The sequence below is a fragment of the Pleurodeles waltl genome, chromosome 5, assembly GCF_031143425.1.
Source record: "Pleurodeles waltl isolate 20211129_DDA chromosome 5, aPleWal1.hap1.20221129, whole genome shotgun sequence".
Taxonomy (NCBI): Eukaryota; Metazoa; Chordata; class Amphibia; order Caudata; family Salamandridae; genus Pleurodeles; species Pleurodeles waltl.
In genome coordinates, this window is record NC_090444.1 from 93,883,977 (window position 1) to 93,909,830 (window position 25,854).

Sequence of the window (25,854 nt, forward strand, 5' to 3'; positions counted from 1 at the left end):
GGGAAATTAGGTCGTGGAGAGGCAGAACCGTGATCTAAAGCAGTCCTTAACGGCTCAGGTATTAGGTTCAGGCCGCAGTTGGCTTCATCACCTATATGGGGTCCAGAGAGCACTGAATAATCTGCCAAGACGGTCCTTGGGGGGACGCACTCCTTATGAGGTTTTCTTTGGGATACCTATGTATGTCCAATATCTTGATGCCTCTGGTTTGGTGGCAGCAGAAACACCATTTGACATAAATGAACATCTCACTGTCTTACAGGAGCTTCAGCAATTTTGTGATGATAAATCATCTACCGGTGCTGCCACTTTAGGAATAAGGGATTTAGCGAAAACTTTGACTGGCTGGATTCCTAAAGTTGGGGATCTGGTTCGTGAGAAGATCGCTGTGAAGAAGGAATTCGATCCATCATACAGAGCACCCGTACCGGTCTTGGGAATTCAAGGTACCAGGACTGTCATCTTACCACCACTGTCTGGTTCTCGAACAAACAGATTCATTTCCATTGATGACATCAAATTACACCATGTGGGTGATCCTTCACAGTAGACCAAGAGGTCCCTTGGGTGGTTCCCGATCCCCTCTCACTACCCAACAGGACATACATCTACATAGTAGGATGAACAACACTACTACGGACTATGCAACAATATCCAACGCTGTTCCAGATACCTCCTCGACCATGGGGAGGGCGGAAAACAAACTTTTATTAGTTCCAGTTACCACTTCAATGACAACTCCTGTCCAAGATTTGGCTATTTTTTACACGAACACTTCACAGACTGATGACACTGTCTACCAAGAGCCTCCACGTGAAGTGGGCCAATGTACAAGTAATGCACCGGCTCCAGTTTTTGCAGAGACTGCCTCTGGCTATTTCATAGACATTGATGACTTTTCCTCAGACTCATCCTCTACTGTGATTGATAATGTTTCAACAATAAGTAAGCTGTATCAATGGCTTAAAAAGAACTATTTAATCTACCCATGGAAATATTTATGGTTCTGTTTGACATTTTCAGCATTGTTTTTTTGGGTTGGTTTTGTGACTGTTTTCTTTTTGCTTATAAATGGTCACTATCTTCCTGAACGCTCCTCTGTTGAGCCTGTGGATGAAGTCTTAACTCCATAACATTCCTCACATAAGGTCCGGAGATACTTGTCCCTTGTAAATATTACAGCAATTCCAATTTCTGATAGGATTGTGTGGGACAATGTTCAGTTTGATATATACGGGCCTACTGAGGTTATTCAAATTCCATATGTGTTCAAAATATCTATGACAGATGTGATTACACCTGATGTTGTAACTGATAATTGGGATGTCCAAACATTTGATTCCATGCTAACTGAAATGAAGGACTATTCCGTATTTGAAAGTGATGATGTATATGAACATACAATGAATTATGGGGAAATGTTCTGTTACAACAATTGGGGACATTACTACCTACACCGGGCCACTAGACACAGGCCAGTATTGAACTATACACAGTGGGAACACTGTTCAACACCACCAGTGGGGAGCCCAAAACACTATACTGATATATTTACATATTTCTCTGGGCATGACACGAAAAATGCGGAGTCATATTATTTTAAATTACCTCAATCACAAATTAGGAACATTTTGCTAACATACACAAAACTGATCTATTCAGATCCCTTTGTTTCCCGGCTTGCAGTTGAAGGTTACTGGAGGAGCACTATTGACTTAAAAAGTGTATGGGGAACACAAGATTGGCAGATACAGGGTAGGGAGGCTTTATTTCAAGCATGCCTGATTCCTGTGCAAATGATTTTCTTAAATGACACTATTTAACAGACATCCTGTCTGGGGTTAGCAAAAATTAAAGACATGAACACGCCCAGTATCCGCACACCGGCAAGGTTTAAAGATTGGCAATATTTCCTTAATATCACCGGGGAAACGCTAGATGCAATGGTTAAGGCTGGTACCTATAATTCTTCACTTTCCAGTCCCGGCGGGTGGTTAATATGGCCAACTGACACTAATGGGTGCCAAGCGCGTTTTTTTTTAACTCTTCAGGGTTTTTTTCAATTAACAGGCCATACCCTCGCTTTGGATCGGGTCAACCTACAGGTATAATTACAACATACAGTGTGGGTAAACCGTGCCAACAATGGGTACGGACTAACACAGTTAAGAAACATCTGAACACTCTTTCTGAGGATGTTGACTTGCAGGATTTTCTGCTAGGTCCTAGAATACAGCGCTCGAAAAGGTTCCTATATGCTACGTATAATGAGATCTGGAAACTTTCACAGATAGAAGCTGGCAATTAGATAAGGAAAACTTAGAGAAGGCTTTAGCAGTTGTCGACAACGGCATGAACACTCTGTCCAACAGGATTAATTCACTATCAAACATAGTGTCGTCTGCTATTGATATCACTCAGACAGACTTGCCCCGGTTATATCATGGACAAACACAGCTACACTCCATCATGCAGCTGGGTTGGACATTACAGATGCTGAAAAATGACTGCATTCCATGGAAGTATATTAAAGGGAGTGAATTATTCACTGCTTTTAACCTTTCTGTGGAACAACAGACAATGGCTAAAAGGGAAGCTAGTTTCACCATGCTTCATTTAGAGAAGTTAGACAAGTTGCCCTTCATGGTAGCAGAGAGTCCTTCAACTATTTGGCTGCTACATGGCATAATAAATTTACCCATTTCAACCTTTCGTTTCTCAAGCTGCCTGAAAACATCTTGCAGTGGGCAGGTACGAGCAACTAGGCAATAGCTATTTTAAGGAAGAGTGGGAGCTGCCCTTTGATTACAAATGTCTGAACGGCGAAACAGAGGTCTTTCTTAGCGGAAGCGAATGTGAGACTACTGTTAGTCATTCAATGATATGTAAGCAAGTGTCCCTTCACAGCCTTTGCAATGCGGGGGTCGCAAACTTGGCCTGTTTTCTGAAGGGTACTCCCGTCCCTTTGATTCAACAGGTATTTCATATACTTTCCAATGGAAGTTATGTGGTGCTGAGCGATCAAAGTTGTTTCGGCATGCGACCAGGAATTGCCTACGCAATCTCGGTCTCGAAGGTCGTTACGTGTTGCGGACATGTTTTATTCCCCCCCACACAAGAGATAAAAGTATCTGACATGTGGCCCCACATAGATACTATTAATGTGAACTATGACAAGCTGAGCAGACTAAAGGCGCTATTGTTTCAAAAACAGGTCGCCTTGACATCCGCTAGAGAGACGTATGCTCTCCAGATAGCAAGATCATCAGCCGAGATACAATCCCTATTAAATACCAACTTCCCCAAGCACTTTGGAGAATTGGTATCCAGAATATTCAATGCTTCAAGCACTACTGGGATTGTCCAATTTTATTTAAGGCTGTCGGGTCTGGTTTCGTGTCTATCTTCCAGACTCTCTTCGGAGTCTTCCCATCAGCCATCCATTCACTCTTTTCAAGTGTGTTTGGTGGTTTTCCGATTATTTTGGCATTGATTGGTGGACTACTACTGCTATTTCTTCTGATTTGCAGTGGTTGTTTCTTTCCAGCTACGCAGAGCAATGGAGCCGCTCCCACCAACTCCACTGTGCTGTGAACGCCTGGTTCGGATCTTCGGTGCACCCTTGCTGGTGGAATTGGAGCATGATTGGTCGTTGTCATTTCGGCCACTCCTCTAGTTCGTACAACCAGTTTTCCGCTGCGTGTGGTGCTTCTTCGAACACCTGCCTATGGTCTGTCTTGCTGTTGCACCGACATCTCCTGTGGACCACGAACTGCTGATGTCCCCGATGAGGGTTCATACGCTCCGCGAGGCCACCTATGAGCGTTCCGTTCTAATGTTTACCATGGACGATGGCACTGCAGCAGATGGCTTTACAGTAGAGACTGATGCGCACTACTGCTCTGTGGATCCGTTTGCCCGCCCGGCGCTCGATTTAACATCAGATGATGTGGACTCATTTTTGATGTCCTTGGTTGGTGACTTCAATGACGCTCTTCGAGATCATTTACAGCAAATAATTTGATGAATTGGCTTGCCATTCCCAATTAAAAATATGCATTCAAATTGACTTTGCTTTGGCCCGCTGTGCTTGTCATGGTTAACATTAACATCTCTGTATGTATTTTAGCTAACTGTTTTTACTCCTTTTTTAACACATTTTAAAGACTTTTTTAGCTAGTTTTTATGCTTTTAGCTTTTTAGTACAGAGCAATTTTAGCATTTGGGTTCCTGTACCTTCGTCATACCTGTTACGGCAATGGGGAGGGTGTAGTGAATCTCAGTTTGTTATATTGGGATAACAGGAGTTAGCTTAGCCTTTGGCTTGCAGACTCGTGCCCCCATCACCTAGTGACTTTTAACCTACTTAGCTTGCTCTGTCTTAGCCCATTTAATTATTTAATTCCTCTAAGATGGCTGCCTTGTTTATAGTTAGGCCACTTGTTATGCTTTGCTTTATCAGTGCTACCGCGCTAAGGCTTCAAGATCACGTGACAAAGACAAACAAACAGTAGGTGTTCAGACTTATGGACTTTTCCTCTCTATACTTTCGAGGGAATTGTTTATAATAATTGCCGCCCCAAGCATGTCTGTTATCTATTGTTTGGGAACACACCTACGTCAGGGATCCTAGTAGATCTGTATAAATACATCACACTTTAGACAGATAATCAGAGGGATTCCGACCAGAGGGCATCTCCACCATCTCTGATATCGATGCTGCACGTCGTCTTGACGGTGACCCAGTCTTCGTGTCCCTGCGGAGTCTGAGATAGAGACCTCATTTCAAGGTAACAAGGGTTGAGGGCTCCTCTCATGGACATGGCATTGGCAGATTAGGTTTAACAAACCCAGCTCTCTTTTAGGTAGGAGGTTAGGCCTATGATATTAGGGTATCAGGACATATTACACACCTTGTGTCATTTCATGCTATTGCAAGATGGTGGGGGTCTTTGTAATAATGACTCTTGTCTTTACAATTCTGTTTCTTGCACTGTTCATTATCCTAATCATTGCAGCCCATGCAACTTATCGCAGATTGCAGTTGTGTTAAATAAAAACTACTGAAACTTTACTGCATCTTCGTTATTGCCTGTGTTTGGATGAGACATGATGTATCTGTGAGAAAGGGTTAATCTCCGTTTAACCACAACACTCCCTGAGATGTCTTATTCCAGAGTCCATGCGTAAAGGCTGCCACAAATCACCTTTTACTATTTTGGGTTTTTGGTGAGGTGCTGCTAGTGAGCCAGAAGGGTTGGGATGACAGCTGCGACTTGTTGTATGATAGGCATAGTCGCCTACAAACATAAGTACTGTCATCCTTAAACCAGCAGTCTTGCCTGGAGCAAGAGTCCAAACAACGACACTACCAGGTACAATGCTAGTCACCGGACCAGGGGGTACAATGCCTAACGCCATTAGCTGCACACCTGAAACCCACAGGACCCTGCCCATTAGTAGATGCCCACTAACACTATTGGTGTTGGAGTGCATCTGATCTTGCCCATCATTGAACATACCCTGCCATGTTCGCCCAGGTCTAGGGGCACCCACAGCCCACATCCCCCACCCAGGTAAAACCTTAACACGCGCAAAGTCATGATTTTGAATCTGTACTCACCCACTTGTGGCTGCTGTGATGCCTTCAACCGCCCATCCAACTCCGGATAGGTCACTGCCAGGATGCGGAACATCAGGGGGGTCAGGGTAGGACGGGCACCCCTTCCTCGTTGGGAGGCCAGCCCCAGCTGAGCGTCCGCTGTCTTCCTTGCCCAGCGGCGCAGGTCCTACCACCGTTTGCGGCAGTGGGTGCTCTGCCTGTCCAAGACCCCCAGGGTCCGCACCTCCTTGGCGATGGCACGCCAAATACCCTTTTTCTGATGGGCGCTGACCTGCAGTAAAAATACAGCAGAAAAGGGATTAGTCATACCGTCCGGACTGTCATACTCATGGCCAACCATATCCCTCCCATCCCCTTATACACATACATTCCCCACCATACATGCAGCACTCAGCCCAGGACCCCTCAGTGCACCCCCCTACACAGGGCTTACACACACAGCAATCCACACATTCACGGCCCACGCATCATGCTCACAGTGTACTCACCTGTTTGTCTGGAGGACCATAGAGTAAAGTGTACTGGGGTAGGACCCCAGCCACCAGTCTCTCCAACTCCTCCGAAGTGAAGGCAGGGGCCCTTTCCCCAGACACTCGAGCCATTTTCGCTTCCAGACACAGGTCACAGCAGCACTTGCAGTGTAGGTCCTCTCCTGTTGAAGGTCAGGTAGCAAGTGAGTGAACAGATAGAAAATGGCAGTCACGTCCGCGGCGGTGCGCACTGTCACCGCCAGCGTACATCGCCATTGGCTCCTGGAACCCATAGGGCCCAATGATAACCAGTGCGATGTTGCGCGGCGGCCGTTGACTGCCGACCGCAACGGCACACAATGCCAGTGGAATAACCTAATTTCCACTTGTCTCTCCTCACAGGGCAGGCAGCTGCCATTTCAGGGGGGCACAGGCCATGGCACCTAACTGCGTCACAGCAGACATTGGCACATCAACTGACTCTCGAGTTCACATACTGTTTCTGTAAAGGAAGAAATGCATATTCATTTTAACATATGTGTGAATATGACCCTCTGCTCACCGTTTTTCACCCTAGAGTTCAACCGCTGAGGATGAATAGGAAATGGAGACATCCCCCGTGTACAGACCCCTGTTGGACCTGGCAACAATGGAGGATAGGCACATTATCTTGACCTACAGACTTGATAGGGCAACAATCCAAGAACTGTGTGCCCAATAGGAGCTAGACCTAATTTCAGCTATCCGCCACCCCACAGGTATCCACCCTCTAGTGCAGGTCCTGTCAGTGTTCCATTTCCTGGCAAGTGGTTCCTTCCAAGCGACAGTGGCCATGGCATCAGGGATGTCTCAGCCAATGTTCTCAAACGTGCTGACCAGAGTGTTGTCTGCCCTGCTGAAACGTATGCGCAGCTACATCGTATTCCCTAGGTGGAGGATTTGGCCACCGTGAAGGCTGACTTTTATGCCCTGGGACATAACCCTGAACATCATTGGTGCCATTGATGGTACACATATTGCATTTGTGTCCCCCCTGGAGAAATGAACAAGTGTTCAGAAATAGGAAAAGCTTTCACTCTCTGAATGTGCAGATGGTGTGTTTGGCGGACCAGTACATATCCTGGCTCTGTGCATGATGCCTTTATCTTGAGGAATAGCAGCAGTCCATATGTGATGTCTCAACTCCAGAGGCACTGGATGTGGCTAATAGGTGAGCCCATGGTCCCCACCCAGTTGATGTAGGTATATGGGTTTGGCCCTAAGGGTGAGTGTGTGGCTAACAAGTATCCCTCGAATTCTTGCAGGTGACTCTGGTTACCCCAACCTCTCATGGCTACTGACCCCAGTGAGGAATGCCAGGACAAGGGCAGAGGAAAATTACAATGAGGTACATGGGCGAACAAGGAGGATCATGGAGAGAACCTATGGCCTCCTGAAAGCCAGATTCCAGTGCCTCCATCTGACAGGTGGATCCCTGTACTACTCACCCAAGAACGTGTGCCAGATCATCGTTGCATGTTGCATGTTGCACAACCTGGCCTTGAGACGCCAGGTGCCCTTTCTGCAGGAAGATGAGCCTGGAGATGGTCATGTGGCAGCGGTGGAGCCTGTGGACAGTGACAAAGAGGAGGCAGAGGAAGAAGATGTGGACAACAGAAGTACACTCATTCAACAGTACTTCCAGTGACACATAGGTAAGACACTGTAACTACACCTTCCATTGCAGTATTGTATTTGACATTAAAAATGGCAGCCTGATTTCCCTATTTCTACGGCCACTTACTGTACCCTTTGGCATCTCCATTTTCAGATCGCTGTGCCCCACTCTGGCTCCTGGTGTGTTTACTGCTGCCCACTACAGGTCATACCTATGTTAATATTACAGTACATTTGAATTGCAATGTTTACAGTTTGTGAAACTAATACAATTGTCATAGAATTAATAGACTCCATACTTGAATTTGTTCAAAGAGTGTTTATTTATGTGCTAATAGTTGTAGGGGGTATTGCAATGGGCTGGGTTGCTGATGGAGAAAAGTCCAGGGTAGAGTCCATTCTATTTGTATCACAGGTGCATTGTCCAAAGGGGCATCGGAAGTGGGGGCAATGGCAGTTCAAGGTGGACAGGGTGACAGAGTGGGACAGAAGGGTGACAATCAGGAGAGTCCTATTTCCTGGCGGGGGTCTTGGCAATGTTCTCTGACTTCTGCCTGGATGGCAGGGACCGTTTGCGGAGTGGTTTTCCTTCTGCAGGGGGTGGGGTGCTGGTGGCCTGTTGGTCCTGTGGCGGGGCCTCCTGTCCACTAGCGCCGGCGGAGGTGGAGGGCCGTTCTTCAGTGTGGCTAGTGTCAGGGGCCCGTTGGTGTGCCACTGCCTCCCTCATGGTGTTGGCCATATCTGCAAGCACCCCTGCAATGATGACCACGGTTGTGTGGATGTCTTTCAGGTCCTCCCTGATCCCCAGGTACTGTCCCTCCTGCAGCCGCTGGGTCTCCTGCAACTTATACAGTATATGGCCCATGGTCTCCTGGGAATGGTGGTATGCTCCCAGGATGTTGGTGAGTGCCTCGTGGAGAGCCGGTTCCCTGGGCCTGTCCTCCCCCTTTCGCACAGCAGTCCTCCCAGATTCCCTGTTGTCCTGTGCCTCTGTCCCCTGAACCGTGTGCCCACTGCCACTGACCCCAAGTCCCTGATCATCCTGTGTTTGTGGGGTTGCCCGGGGTCCCTGTAGTGGTGGACACACTGCTGATTGATGTGTCCTGGGGACAGAGGGATGGGCCCGCTGGGTGGGTGCTGTGGTGGTGTTTCCTGAGGGGGGAGGCTTTGTGGTCGTTTGGGACTGTGGCTGGGTCACCGACTGTCCAGAGGTCCCTGATAGGCCAGGTTGGTCATCGTGATCCAGGCGTGCAGAGCTGCTGTCATCACTGTGGGTCTCTTCGGGGGGGGCTGGATGTGGCTGGCACCTCCTCTCTAAATGCAGTGTTATTGTATCTGCGTGTGCCATCATGTGCATGGATATGTTTCCCTCTATGGTTGTTATTAGCAAGGCAGCTTTGGCTTGTGTGAGTTGTGCTTGGTTTGGCAAAGTGATTGTCACTAGTGTGCATGCTGTGGTGATGGGTGTCCATGCAGGTCTGTGATGGGGGTCCATGCATTGGTGTTGCATGCACAGCATGGTATTGGGATGGGTGGGTTGTGATGGTGGGGTATATGTGAGGTGGTGGGGTGATGGGGTGAGGGTAGGGGTTGTTGTTTGTGATGGCATGCAGGTAGGGTGGGGCATAAAGTAGTAAAGATTTGACTTACCAGAGTCCAGTCCTCCTGCCACTCCTGCCACTCCTGCGAGGCCCTCGGGATGCCTGATCGCCAAGACTTGCAACTCCCATGTTGTTAGTTGTGGCGGAGGAGGTGGTGGTCCACCGCCAGTCCTCTGCACAGCTACCTAGTGTCTTGCTACCACGGAATGCACCTTCCTCCGTAGGTCGTTCCACCTCTTCCTGATGTCATCCCTTGTTCTTGTGTGCTGTCCCTGACCCTGTCCATGACTCTCTGCCATAGCTCCATCTTCCTAGCAATGGACGTCTGCTGCACCTGTGATCCGAATAGCTGTGGCTCTATCCTGATGATTTCCTCCACCATGACCCTTAGCTCCTCCTCTGAGAACCTGGGGTGTCTTTGTGGTGCCATGGGTGTATTGTGAGTGGTATGTGTGAGGGAGTGTGGGGTGATGTGTTGGGGTGTGTGCTGTGAGGTGCGTGGATGGTGTATGGATGATGGTGTTATGTGGCTCGGATTCAGTGGGTGCTCGTGGCTTGTCTCTCTCTCAGTTGGCAATATTTATTTTCGTTGTAAGGGGTTGTGGGTATTGTGGGTGGGTGTTTTATATTGGATTTGGTGTGTGGGTGTACTGTGTGCATGTGTGTCAGGTGTGTGTAGTTTGAATTGTCCAATGTGGTGTAGTTTTGTTAGTCTGTGTGAATTTGGAGTGCAGCGGTCTGTACGCCAATGGTTTACTGCGGTTGAATGTCCGCCGCTGTGATTCGTGGGTCATGATGCTGTGGGCGTATTTCTGTTGGTGTAACCGTGTGAGTTTTGCTACCTCCACTTTATCACTGACCTTTGGTCTGGCGGACTTGTGTGGGTGTCTGTATAGTGGCGGATTTCTCTGTGTGGGGCATAATGCCCGTAGCGGTATACGGCCGCGGTCACGGTATCATGGCGGCCGTCAGCACGGCGGTAAGCAGCATTTACCGCCAATGTTGTAATGAGGGCCATAATCGCCATAATAGATACATTTTAAAAACTGCTGATTGATACCAATATACTGATACGTGTCCCTCTCGTTCCTTTCAGGACAAACCACAGAAACATAGTGAGAGAGTGGGATGGTCTGAAAAAAGAAGTGACTACAGAAAACTGAAGAAGGACTTTCAATGTTCCTCAGAAGCTTATGTTAAAATAGAGGACAATTTTCCTCAACAGAAAATTTAAAAAGAAAAAGTGTGGTTGTAATTTAATTAAAAAATACCAGTCATGCTGTGAACGTTGCTGAAGAACAAGACGTGGGCAGCGACTTTGATAGACAGCACAGCAGAAGTCACAATTTGTCGCCAGAATCATATTTATCCTCTGCATGTGCCAACAACTAACCACTTTCTCCTCATAGAGACAGCAGACAGACGCGTCTCCCCACCCAACAGGGTTTACAAATTAAATATCCAAATAGGGGAAGACATGGAGAGCACTGCTGAAGTAATATTTTGGGAAAATTTAAATTGTGATATCCTGCTGGCAGAAAAAGGTTGGCCACCTGAATTTATCAACAAGCTCCCACATGGGGAAGATGTCATTTTGAGTTTTTTCTCAGTCCTGGTTCTAGACATGGTAAAGGAAGCCTACGCTGCTGATTGGGCTCTGGCGCAGGCTCCCGTGTTTACCACAAACACATGGGATGGGATAAAGAATCCCCTTACCAATTAGATCTTCACCACAGCCTCAATCTCAATATCCTATCAAACAGGAGGCCAAAGCTCCAGTGAGAGAGATTCTAACACAACTTAAGTACCACGTAGTAATTGAACCCTGTGTCTCTGGAATGAATAACCCATTATTCCCCGTTGCCAGGCCTGACAATTCATGAAGAATATTCTTAGATTACAGACATTTAAACAGTCACACACACACTTATGTCATACAAAATGCACAAAGACCTAATTAACATAGTGCAGAAAAAATACAAAACAACCTTGGATATCTCCAATGTTTTTTTCTGCCAAAATCTAGCACCTGAAAGTCAGGATGTAAAAATGTTTAGCTCATTAGGCTTGCGGCATCACTTTTGCCGATTACCTCAGGGGTATAAGAACGGCCCAAGGTTGTTTTCAGATGTGTAACATTGATATTACATGATATTGACCCTGAGGCACTGTCCTCTGTGGACAATATTTATCTCACAGACAACAACCTCAACAATTATCTTGTCAGGGTAGATCAGGTCATGCTTGGATTTGCTTCCCAGGGCTATAAATTCAACTTTAAGAAAACAAAGATGCTTTCTTAAGTGTCCTGTTCTTGGGATACTAGTTATCAGATGAAGGTAAGAGCCTGGCCCCTCACCAAATACCATCAAGAAACTGCAGTCATTGCTAGGTTTCTTTAATTTTGGTAGAACATACATAACTGTTTATGCACAATGGATAAAACTACTTTATGATTTAATTTGTCCAGATTTTTCAAGCAAACACTGGACAATAGAACACACACACATTTTCAGAGAACTTCAGCAAGACATGCTCGAAGCAAAACATTTACACACATTTGACAACAAAACCAACTTGGTCATCAGAATAATTGCTGGTGCCATCGGCTTTACCTATGTCGCATTCAATGAAGGTGACATAGTACCCATAGCATATGCATCTCTTTTGTATTCCAATGCAGAGCAATGTTTTGCCCCAAAAGACAAAATACTGATACTGCTGTTCAGATTCCCATCAACAAGGAGAGGCCACTTTCCCAAAGGAAACGCATTATTGTTGTTACCCCAGTGCCAGCCCTCGAGGCAGTCACCAAAGTCAGCGTTCCAAATGCCAAAGCATTACTTCCACATTGGATTCAATGGGCAATCTCCCTTACTGCCACTGATGTTGATTACATCTTTGACCCACAACTTCAGACCCAGGAATTCCTCCAATATGAACAGGAGTACCCTGTATCTACCAATATATTACAATTAGACTAATACCTAACTGTCAATTATACTGATGGTTCAGCACAACCCTCTGTAGGTACTAAACATCAATACTCAGCTGCTTGTGCAGCTGTAAGCAGAATGATGAAAGATGGTACATTTTACCTTCACTATACCTACATGCAGACCCCAGTGGACTGCACAGCACAGTTGGCATACCTTAGGGTTCTTGTCCTGGCACTGGAACATACGGTTCCAAATTTCCCAACACTATTGTGTATGCTAAGTATTATTGTGTCCAGTCAAACAATGATTACATGAATCACTGGCACTTGAATGGCTTCAGAGATTCTAAAGGGAACATCATCAAACACAGAATCTTGTGGGGGAGGATAGCTGACCTACAGGGCAGACTACCAAAAGCTCATGTAGTACATACAGTGGGTTATCAATGTGTAGGAGTACACTTTGTAGGAAACACTTTGGCTGATGAAGCAGCCAAATCTGCAATAGCTACAGCTTCTGTTGTTGCAATTACCCATTCTCCAATGAGATTGGATAATGAGACGCTGGCTGTTGTCAAAGCTTTAGCTAACAGCAAACTTTTGCCCAAAACATACCCTGCAAAATATTCCTACCATCTCAGTGTCCAGAACATTGCATTTGTAAACATTCCAGGGGTAGGAGATTGCGGGATCCCCAACCAAGGTTAGAGAACAGATCTCATAAAAGCAGCGCATGAGGATGTTACTTCTGCTCACACAGGTGTGACGGATACAGTATCATTATAATAAAAATGCTTTTGGTAGCCAGGTTTTTACAAACAGACCAAGCAATATCTCCTTTGTTGTGACATTTGCCATCAAAATGCAGGGTCCACCATTAAACGCCCACCGCAGACATCCCTCCTAATATCCAACAAACCACTACTATGTTTGTACCTGGACCACTGTGGTCCCTTATAGCCTGATGGTGCATACAAATACATCCTATTTGCTGTTGATTCTTGTGGGTATGACCACAATGGTTGGCTGACACTCGGACTGCTATTAAAGATTTGCTGGTCTTTATCAGTACATATGCAGATGCAGCATTCTTCTCAGGCTAGGGCCCTGTTTTTGCCTCAAGGGCATTCAGGGACACCATGAGAACAATGGATGTTCAACACCATTATTCCTCCCACTATCATCCTGTGGGAAACAGCGTAGTGAAGAGTCAAAATCTAGACCTGAAGCAGTCCTTAACAGTGAGAGTTATAGGTTCAGGCCGTAGTTTGCTTCATCACCTATATGGGGTCCAGACAGCATTAAATAATCTTCCCAGAAAGTCCTTGGAAGGTCATGCCCCTTATGAAGTCCTCTTCGGGATACCTATATCTTTATCTGATCCTGATGGTTATGATGGTTTGACGTAAATGAAAGTGTTGCTGTTTTACAGGAGCTGCAGCAATTTTGTGATGAGAATTCATCTGCCTGTGCTGCCACTTTGAGAATAAGGGATTTGGCAACAATATCTACAGGCTCGATTCCTAAAGTTGGGGATCTAGTGGGTGAAAAGATTGCTGTGAAAAAGTAATTTGGCCCATCTTACAGAGCTCCAGTTCCAGTCCTGGGAATACATGGTACCAGAACTGTCATCATACCATCATTGTCTGGTTCCATAGAGAACAGATTTGTTTCTATTGACCACGTCAAATTGCACTATGTGGCTGATCCGGCACGGTAGACCTAGAGGTCCCTGGGGTAGTACCCGCTCCCCTCTCACTACCCAAAAGAATATACCTCTACAAGCAGTAAACAACGTTTCTGCCAGCACCGATGCTACAGTTGCCTCCTTGTGCATGGGGAGGGCTGAGAATGAGCTTCTGCTGATTCCTGTTAATGCTGTCCGAGATGTGGAACACTATTATTCCAGCTCGACCCAGACAGATAGCATCATCTACTATGAACCACTACAAATGGTTCCACCCACCAGCTCCGCACCGACTCCTGTGTCTGCACAAACTGCTTCTGGGTATTTCATCGACCTAGATGACTTTTCTTCTGACTCATCTGCTTCTGCAACTGAGACTGTATAAAAGACACGTAAGCAGTGCATTTGGCTTGAGAACAAAGGAACTATCTGTGGATACTGTTGACATTGCTTGCCTTTCTGCTTTGGATTGGTTTCATCATTGTTTTTTTCCTTCAGGTAAATGGTCATTATCTTCCTAATCATTCTGCCATTGAGCCTGTGGATGAGGTTTTGACACCTTACCTATCTTCCTATAAGGTCTGAAAAGACTTATTGCAGATGGGATTGTGTGGGACAAAGTGCTATTTGATATATATACGGTCCTACTGAGCTCATTCATATTCCATATGTATTTAAAGTTTCAATGAGTGATGTAATTACTCCTGGTATTGTTTCCAATGACTGGGATGTTAAAACAGTTGATTCTATGCCGTCTGAGCTTGAATAATATACTGTATTTGAAAGTGAAGATGTGTATATGAACACAGCGAATTATGGGGAAATGTTTTGTTATCACTGTTATGGACATTCCGTTCTGCACCGAACCAGTGCTCAAAGATTAGTTCACAGTTGCACACAGAGGGAACATTGTTGAACACCACCAGTGGGGAGTCCCAAAACATATACAAATAAGTTTGCGTATTTTACGGGGCATGACACCAGCAATGTTGCGTCATATTATTTTAAAATGCTGCCTTCCAGAATGAAAAAAATACTCTTAACCGGCTCAAAATTAATCGATTCAGATTCCTTTGTTTTTTGTCATGCTGTTGAAGGGTATGAATAATGAAAAAACACTATTGAACTGAAAAGTGTATGGGGAACAAAAGACTGGCAAATACAGGGGAGGGAAGCTTTGTTTAGCGCATGCCTTATCCCTTTTTAAATAATATTTCTAAATGACACTGTCCAACAAACATTGTGCAGGGATTAGCTAAAATGAAAGAAGTGAACATGCCCAGTATTCCCTCACTTGCTAAGTTTCACAATTGGCAAACATTTTTTAATATCTCAGAAGAACAACTATCTGCTTGGGTTCAGAATGGTACCTTTAATTCCTCTCTTTCGAGTCCTGGCGGGTAGTTATTGTGGCCAATAGACACAAATGAGTGCCAGGCACATTTTGTTAATTCCTCTGGGAGTTTCACAACAAGCGGGACACATCATCGCTTTGCCTCAGCTCAACACTCCGGTATTGTTACTACATATAGGCCCTGATTCTTACCTTGGCGGGTGGCGGAGGCAAAGTACCCCCGCCAGAACACCGCACTGCGGTCGTCAGACCGCTGCAGTGATTCTGGGATTTCCACTGGGCTGGCGGGCGACCGCCAAAAGGCCGCCCGCCAGCCCAGTGGAAATCAACCTTCCCACGAGGACGCCGGCTCTGAATGGAGCCGGCGGAGTGGGAAGGTGCGACGGGTGCTGTTTTTCTTACCGGAAGCAAATGTGAGACTACCGTTAGTCTATGATTTGTAAGCAGGTGTCCTTGCACGGCCTTTGCAATACAGAGGTCGTGAATTTGGCTTGTAATCTGAAGGATAATCCTGTCTCTTTAATTTGTCCAGTATTTCTGACACTTTTTAAAGGAAGTTAAGTGATTCTGAATGATCAAAGCTGCTGCAGAATGAAGCCAGGAATCGCTTACGTGATTTCACTTACTCAAGTGGTAACTTGTTGCAGCCATGCTTTATTCTCTGCCCCCACACCCGCACCCAGAAGAAATAAAAGTGGCAAACTTGTGGCCTCACATTGCTACTTTTAATGTAAATTTTGACAAGCTCAGCAGACCTAAAGGCGCTATTATTCCAAAAACATATGGCCCTGACATCTGCCAGAGAGACATACAATCTCCAGATAGCTAGATCATCATCTGGGATACAATCCCAATTAAAGACTAACTTCCCAAAGCATTCTGGTGAATTGGTATGGAGAATATTCAATGCATTGAATACTGTGGGCATTGCACACTTTTTTAAGGCTGGCGGTTCTAGATATATTAGCACCTTCCAGACCGTGTCTGGATTAATACCTGCAGCCATACACTCTTTTTTTTTTTGTGTCTTTGGCAGATTCCCTATAACTTCAGCATTAATTGGTGGAATTCTGCTGCTGTTATTTTTGATACACAGTGGCTGTTCTCTCTCAGCAAAACAGAGTGATGAAGATACCACCAGCCCAGCTGTGTCATGAACACATGATACAGTATTTCGGAACTCCCTTGCTTGGGAAGCTGGAGCCTGATTGGCCTTTGACATTCAGACCAATATTGACGTGTGTCATGCCAGTCTTCCATTGCATCTGGAACCCTGTTCGAATGGGCACCTGCGGTCTGCCTTGCTGTGCAGCCTACACCTCCTGCGGATAAGGATCTGTTAATGTTCTTGATGAGTGTTCATTCACAAACATGCCCCTTGTGACTGAGGTTGATTCGTGAGGCATCCTTTGAGCCACCACTTGTGGACTTGCTGGTTCTAAGGACATCTGGCACAATGCACAGTGTTACCTACACAGTTCAGTCTGCATAGGAGGCTTTTGCACATTTCTACTCCATAGATCCTTCTGCCATTATCTTGATCAACTTGCCATCTGCCGAAGTGGAGTCCTTTATGGTCTCAGGCTCACTTGATGACGTGTAACATCGGAGATCTTTTGCAAGAACATGTTTTTTGTTCAAATTCGACCATTGTTTTTTTTCCAAAAAGTAAATTGTGATACCAAATTGGCTTTTAGTTCAGCCTGTCAGTACACTTCAGCCTTTGTGTCTCCATGGATCCTAATCTGAAGACTGGTGGTCTTACCTTGTACCGAGCTAACAGGGGTGGGGTGTGCTTCTCATGGACACAGTATGGACAGATTTGGCTTACATCGCCATGCTCTCACTTAGGGCTAGAGATTAGGCTTTTGGGTGGGAACTGTGTATTCAAGTTATTACAAATATGTTGGGATTGTTTATATTCACTACTTTTCGCAATCCTGATTCTGTTGTTTCTCATTATCAGAATCATTGCAGTTCATGCATTTTGTCATAGATTGCAGTCTTTTAAAAAAATGTATTGGAAACTTTTCTGCATTTCGTTTCTTGCCTATGTGTGCGTAAGAGACTTGAATGTGGAGAGAAAAGGGTAAGACTCGTTTCCACCATGATTTCCCTGAGGGGTCTTCAGAATCCATGTAAGGCTGCCACAAATCAACTTTACCGGTTGGGTTTTGGTGAGGTACTGCTAGAGAGCCGGGAGGGTTGGGCAAACAGCTGCCATCTGGTGTAGGAGTGACTCAGTTGCTTACAACGCAGAAGTGCTGCCTTCCCAAATCCAGCAGTCTTGCCAGAGAACAAAAGTTCATATGACACTCCCAGGTTCCTGGAGGTTTGAGACTGCCACCTCCTGTCATTGACTAACCATCGGTCAATCAATGAAATGAGGTGGCAGTTCCTAACTTGTCACGCAGTGGGATGGGGTCAGTGAGTCCCACTCCGTGACAAGGCGTCACTGATGGACAGTCTGCTCTAGGCACTTGAAGGCTTGAAACTGAAGCACTCAGATCCGAGTCTATCAGTGATGCTCCACATGATCATGAATGGGAGGACCTCAGAGCACTTTGCTGGGCTGAGAAGGTCACGCTCACAGGACTGTGAAATCCTCAACCCAGCAAAGCTTAGCTCAGGTAGACCAGATGCTTGTGCATCTAGTGCATGCACAGCATCTGGCTGCATGACCTGAACATGAAGAATGTCTGTCAAGCTGACCTTTTCTCAGGCTGGAAAACACTCTTCATGTTTGCAATCCCCATTCACCCTTGAGGGTGGACCACATCTTCAGACAGGCTTCCCGAAATGTAACCTTTCAGGAGAAAACGCTAGTCTTTGCCCTTGTATTAAATATAGAATAAAGGAGTGAAATTCACTTCTCTGCAGCCACTTTAACACAATAAACATAGAAGGCCTTTGATAGGATGTCCAAGTTTGTTTCTACAATATCAGTTTGGATCCCAACTTAAGTTTGGCCCTCTGTCTCCAACCCACTAAAAATGCAGTTAGAGCTAATGGTTGTATCTTAATTTATTTTTTACTTCGCAGGTGTACAAGGAAACATTGCCCACTCTCATTCTGCTACTTATAGCAATTCTAGTACCACTACTAGCCGATGTCTAAATCCTGTTCATTTTTAATATAGAATAATATCATTATGGTCTTTCCGCCACATTAGGCCCGTGGTAGTTGCGCCAAAGTCGAACCGCCAGCACCACCAGTTTCCCTACACTGGAGGGACTGGCGGTCCTAATCCACCAGGGTAGCGCTGCATGCAGTGCCGCCCTGGGGATTACAACCCCGATCTCTGCCAGCTTTTACATGACGGTTGCACCGCCATGTAAAAGCTGGTGGAGACGGAGTGCAAGGGGCTCAAGCATTTGCCCTGGGCAGTGCAGGTGCCCCCATGGACAGCCCCATCGAGCTTTTCACTGTCTATGATGGATGCTGTTGCACCCTACGCACTGCAACATTGCCACCGGCTTGATTACGAGCTGGCATCAATGTTGTAAGCTTTTTCCCGCTGGGCCAGCGGGCGGAAACTCTGTTTAATCCCAATGACCCAGTGGGAAACTCGTAATAGGGGTTGTGGGAAGGGCACCGCCCTGGAGGTAACCTGACCGTGGGACATCGGCGGGCGGCCTTTTCCACCTGCCCAAGACACAATGAGGGGCAAGGTAATTTAAATTACTTTACATTGAAAAAAGACATAGAAATTCACTGAAAAAAACAAAGGTTACAGGGACTTTATGGTTAGGTTCTGAATGCTTTCAAGTAATTATAATTTGCCCACCAAAGGGAACTTATAACTCACACTTTTGCCATGCACAGCTAATTACTATCATGATGAGATCTTTATGGCATCTTTGATATCATCACTGCAACATTTGCAATAAAGTTATTGATAAGAAAACTGTGCATGGCAAGGGCGCAAGTTCTAGTTACTTGAAAGAACTCTAACTGTAACTGCAAAATTTCTATGTTTTTACGAGGCCTAAATATGATGTCCCTGTCCCCTTTGTTTTTTTAAGTGAATATATATATATATATATGTGTGTGTGTGTGTGTATATATATATATACATGTATATACATATATTTACATATATGTATATACATGTATATATATATATGCGTGTATATATATATATATGTATTTATATATATATATTCACAGAAAAAAAACAAAGGTTACAGGGACGTTATAGTTGGGAATTAGCATTTTAAAAACTTTAGACATTCACAAAAATACAAAGGTTACAGGGATGTTATTGTTAGAATTAACATGCACAAAACCATAGAAATTCAGCTGTTATAGTTATTATTTCAAGTAACTATAACTCGTGCCCTAAAGTAACTGTAACAGGCGCCTGGTTGAAGTGTTGGCAGCAAGTTAGATCTCAGCATGAGATCTCGGGGATCTATGAGGCTCTGAGTCTCTAGATATAAAAAATGTTCTTTATATACTCTAAAACTACTGAACAGATTTACACCAAATCACAAAAGGGGCTCTTTATGGGCCAAGAGCTACCTTTCTGTTAAATTTGGTGGAATTCCGTCCAGCGGTTCGGGCTGTAGTCGTGTTCAGAAATCCCTATGGGAAATTGCATGGGGAAAAAGTGTTTTGGGACCCTCCCTTTTTCTCGGCCCCCACTTGGCCAGTCACCCCAAAACTTCTAAGTCAGCAATTGATGTGTGTGGCAAACCATTTTTTTAAATTTCGAGAAGATTTGTTAAATGGTGGCAAAACAGCAAATGCTTTCCTATGGAAACTAGGTCCTAACGCTACCTACTGGAGATTGCCGGTAGGTTTATGTTTATATATATATATATATATATATATATGTATATATATATATATATATAATATAAACAAAAATTAAGCAGTTTTTAAAGTTTAGTAAATGAATTGTATATACAAAACCTTAAAAAATAGAACTAGCACATACATAAACATCAAATATTGTGAACTGAATATACAACTGCTATATATAATGTCTATATTTACATTTTTAAACGTTATAATTAATATGCATGTATTAACAATAGCATATAATGCAGATAATTGCAAAAAATACAATCATCATTAAAAATAACAATAAAATAAAACGACATATATTTTTAATAATATACACATTGAAGAAAAACAAATACAACATTTAAAAAAATTACAACACTCAATACTAGCAAAAATGTTGGGCTTCAAAAGAGTCATGTTTGCTAATCCAACTCCAATTTAAGCGAACGTAGGAAAAGTGTTGGTCTTTGGAGGGGTTAGATTTATTATTCTCCATCCAAGATCAACAAAGGCTGGGAAAATGTTGAACTTTGGAGGCATTAGATGTACTGTTACAATTCCAAGATAAGCAAAAGCAGGGAAAGTGTTATACTTTGGAGGGGGTAGAGTTACTATTCACACTCCAAGCAAAACAACATTAGGGAAAGTGTTGGATTTTGAAGGGGTTACAATTGCTATTCCCACTCCAATCTAAGCAACAGTGGGGAATGTCTTGCACTTTGGAGGGGTTAAAAGTCCTACTTCCACTCCAGTCTAAGCACCAGTAGGGAATGTCTTGCACTTTGGAGGGGTTAGAATTACTAGTCTTACTCGAGTGTAAGAAAGATCAAGGAAAGTGCTGGGCTTTGGAAGTGGTAATTACTCATCCCACTCCAAACTAAACAACAGTTAGGAAAGTGCTAGACATTGGAAGTGTTAGATTTACTATTTCCACTCCAATCTAAACAACAGTTGGGAAGGTGTTGGACTTTGGAAGGGTTAGATGAACTATTCCCATGCCAATTAAAGAAACGTCAGGGAAAGTTTTGAACTTTGGAGTGGTCAGATTTACTATTCCCACTACAAGATAAGCAAACTTTGGGAAAGTGGTGGACTCCAGAAGGGTCACATATACCATTCCTACCCCAATTTCTTTTTAAACAAACTGGTAAATACCTAACAACATTACATAGGTAAAACATATTAAAAATAAATAAGTCTACACTACATAAACAGACAAAATTAAATGTAGCAAATTAATAATACACAAATAAACTAACAAATAAAGAGCAAATTAAATACACTTAAAATAAATGCACTTCCATCCGAACTATCCAAATATACACAACACCCCTTAATTTTTCTTAATAAATTATAAATGTGACAGTCAAAAATAAACATAGTAATTCAATTAAAGAAATAAACCAATAATAAATATAAAATATGTTTTGCAAAGTTTAGTATTAAAAACAAATATAAATTAGCAAGTAAATAAAATACAAGGATAAATTACAGGACAAATAATCAATTGAAAATGTAATGAATTATCAAGTAAACATTTGATTAACTTTGTAGAATCATTTGTTAAAAAATATTTAAAATGTAAAATACCCCCTGCCTTATTCCCAGACAAATCCAATAACTGAAACTAAAATATAAATTATTAATTCAGGTGAAAAAAAAAAAATATACTAAAAAAACACAAAATACTCTTAAATATTTAAAATAACAATCTGTTATTCAACTCACAAAATGAATCACCAGATACATACTAATAATTAACATTAAACGTACCTTAAAAGTAAAATATAATAATTGAGGTCAATTTATATTAGTTTTGATTCAATACTTATGTCATTATCCCCACATCCAGGGCATCATTAGGCTGCAGACTAAGAAATGCAAAAATGAAAAAGACAGCAGACCTTTGTCATTTGTGCACCTAGGTCTGGAAAAACATCCCCATATCCATCAGGACTCCCCCAAAGCTGCCCAAATTCAGGGTTGAAGACACAACTTTCTAAAGAACACTACATCACAATGCATTAACCGTCCACAAACCAGATAGTTCTCTTATGACTCATTTACTTTAGGCTGATCTTTGACCCTGCACGGCACTCCACAGTCTTTGGCTAGGTTTTGCACTAACGGAATACCACATTCATACATAATCAGTACATTTCCAAATGGTAACGTTGAAAGCAAAACAAGGCAATACACTGAAGTGTTTACACAAAATTTCAAGTTCATTTAAGCCTTACATGTGCTTCCAGTAGCAGCGCTGATGAAACACACAGCATGGGCAAGAGCTGCTCCAAATATACCTTTCATCCTGCAAGAGAAAAACAACACAGTAATTTTTTAAGACAATAATGTACATTATCAAGAGAGAATCGTCCGGTTTAGCAGAGCATCTCTACATTTATGCAGCATTTGAATACATTTAATTTCTTGGCAACCTCTCTAGAATTCATTCAACCTTTAGCATGCCGGCCAGAGTAATAATACAGTGTAAACTGTGAAACCCACATATTTGTTATTTGTGAGTTTTTATTTACATTTTATGTCACTTTATAATTGTACAGACAATGTTTCATGTTTTGCATGTACCACAGTGTGTCAACTAGTAATCCTGGAGACAGTGTATGTGGGTGGATTCTGGTGTGAGAGACTGGGCGATTGGTTGAGAGCCTGCAAGGCAGGATTGTGATGATACTATTTCCCAGGAGTTAGATCAGTGCTGTCAGAGAGCCTGAGGAGAGCTATTGGGCTTAAGCTTGCGTTCTCTACAAGTCCTGTGATTTACACTGTTCGACTGGTTAGGCCAATTGACTGTTACAAACAGTGCCTTTCAACCTGTACAGCAATAGAAACTAAAACCGTCTCCTTGATCTCTGCAGTAATGACAAACAATATTCTCCTTTAGTAACAAAAACATGCCTTCCTGACTAATGAAAACACACAAGGTACCAAAAATAACAAAAAACACCTATATTCTACTCACTGCATGGCCAGCAATAACATCATGCATCTCTAATGGTCAGATGCACAAAATTGAGGGATTGCGAATTCCTATTTGCGATTCTTATCGAATTAGGAAATCGCAATTACTAATGTACAATATAAGTGTATATAAAATAGTGATTCCTAATGAATTCGCAAATCGACCTACCTCATGAATAATAATGAAGTAGGTCGCTTTATGGGACCAATTAGGAACTACAGCCAAAACAGAGATGGTGGCCTGCTGAGGACAGCAGACCACCATGTCTGTAATTGCTTTTTAGGAAAGCAGTCTTTTTTTGTTTGAATTGCGGCCCATTTTCATTAAAGGAAAAATAAAATGAAACTTTGAAGTTTCATTTTTTAAGATTAAGATCCATAGGACCACTGCCTGCTTTTTTTTTCTTCACATTCTCAAAGTTGAATGGTTCTCTTGGGGACCCCTTTCTATTAGGAAATGGTTACCACCTTATTTGATATTTTAGTAAAATATGAATGTTATGCAACCATAATAATACTGCAATTCTATATTTGGAAGGGACATCCTAATCATAGCCCTTCCAAATACTGAATCGCTAAACCAAATTGTAAGTCGGTAACATGTTCCCGAGTCACATTTGATATATTCACATTAGAAATTGTTTTTTTGTGGTCAGATAGGGACCAAAAGTTTTGTAAATAGTACCCCTGATTTGGTTTTTGAAATGGACGCCCTAAACACGCACCGTCCAAGTACTAAATCAGGAAACACAAATTGCGTGCGATTCAGTGCAGTTACCAAATCGCATTTTGTGTGTTTGTATATTTAAAAAAGCATTTGTACTGTCGCAAGGAACTGGAGATGACCAGGGAAATCCCCTACTTAAGATGTTTAAGTGGACAATTCACATTGATAAACCTCTCTAAAATCAAGTGAAATCAGTGAGACTTTGAAAAAATCACCTGAGTAAATACCTCTTTCCTGTGATCTGTTAGTCAGTGACCTGCTATTCAACATAGAGGACTTTGGAAATGGTGTCAGATGGGAACTATGGAGAAGCAAAATGTAAGGGCACTAGTTTAAAAAATGTAACAAGAATATGTGACCACAGTTAAGGTCAGGTCAGGAGTAGCTCAACAAAGGCAGAGCTAGGTTAAAGTTGTCTTTCCTTATCCACAGCTACAATGTGTGAAGGTGCTAGAAAGCGATGCCAATAGGGCTGCCTAATAAAAGTTGTATTAAGTAGCAGTATTTGTTCTGTAAATATTTTTTGTCAGAGAATGCTTTTATGCTCTTTAAATACATAAATGCAGTGCTTAATTTGTAAAAGGATGAGTACTGATGTAAATAGCCCCTCTCAGACGCCTACAGCTGGTGCAATTAAACGTGGGGGCACAGATTACCAAGGTTTATAGTCCTGAATCCACCTCATGCTTCTTAAATCCAGATGCTCCCTGTCCTTTCAGATAACTCCTGCATGTTCCCTCATTCTCATGGTCCTACAACTTTCCACTTCTCCTTTCCCTCTTTTACTCTCGTAGATGTCCGATGCATACAAAATAAGTGCTGGGTGCCCAAAAACGTGTGCTAGTGGCCAACACCTGCTCAAATAAAGTCACACTGTGGTCTAAGATGATATTGTTTTTATCCTCAAAAAGGCATCATTTTTGGGGGGTGAAAACAGATAGAAATCTTTACCGGTTTCTTACATTTTTTGTACCATGAGATACGCCATTGAAATGTGGTTCCTCCACAGCGCAGGTGAAATTGAATGACAGCAAATCAAAGTAGTTGACACACAGATGTTATTTGCTCACTACTGATAAGGACAGGCTTTTGATTTCTGTTGTTTTAAACAACACATGTTCATTTCATATGAATGTTAACTTGGCATCAGCCTGCAGAAGAGGGGGCGGGGGGAGAAGTGTCAGGAAGGCAGCTATGTTTGCTCTTCAAGCTAAGAGGATATCATCCGCCCTGGTAGCGTGGTATTGGAAAAGGTGAGGGGCAGTGGTGGCTGGTAATTTTAGAAGGGAGGGTGGCGGGCGGGAAGCACACTCACATTCGTTCATTCACACACGCATGCACATCCATTCACAACACTCATCAACATTCAAACATACAAGCACGCACCAAACATTCATTTAAAAAACACACACATACTTACCTTCAGCTCAGAGGTCCCAGGAGGGCTGGAACTGCTGCCTTCCCTCTCTGGCTGACCATAGGCCAGCCAGTGAGGGAAGGCAGCAGTCCCAACTTCGTCACAGAGTGGAATGGGGTCAGTGAGACTTCTGACCCCATTCCACTCTGTGACGAGGTGTCACTGATTGACACTCGCCCTGGGCACTTCAGGGCTTAAACCTGAAGCGTCCAGGTCGGAGTCAATGGGTGGTGCTTCCCCTCATCACCGAGGGGGAGGGCCTCGAGGCACCTTTGCTGAGCTGAGGAGGTCACGCCCATAGGAGCTGTGACCTCTTCAGCCCAGCAAAGTTCAGCTCAGGCAACCAGGAGTCTGCACAAATCGTGCATGTCTCACTCCGGGCTGCCTGATCTGAACATGAAGAGTGTTTGTCAGGCTGACCTTTGCTAAGCCTGACAGGCAGTCTTCATGAGGGGCAAAAGGTGGTGTGTGTGGCCCCTCTGCCCTAAAGGATGAGCCGCGGCTGGTGCGGGGGAGAGTGGGGATGCTAGGGGGTTGGTGCCTGACAGACGGGGTTTCCCAGTTATGCTCTGTCTGTAATGTGCTGCGATATGTTTCCAAAAGCTCAT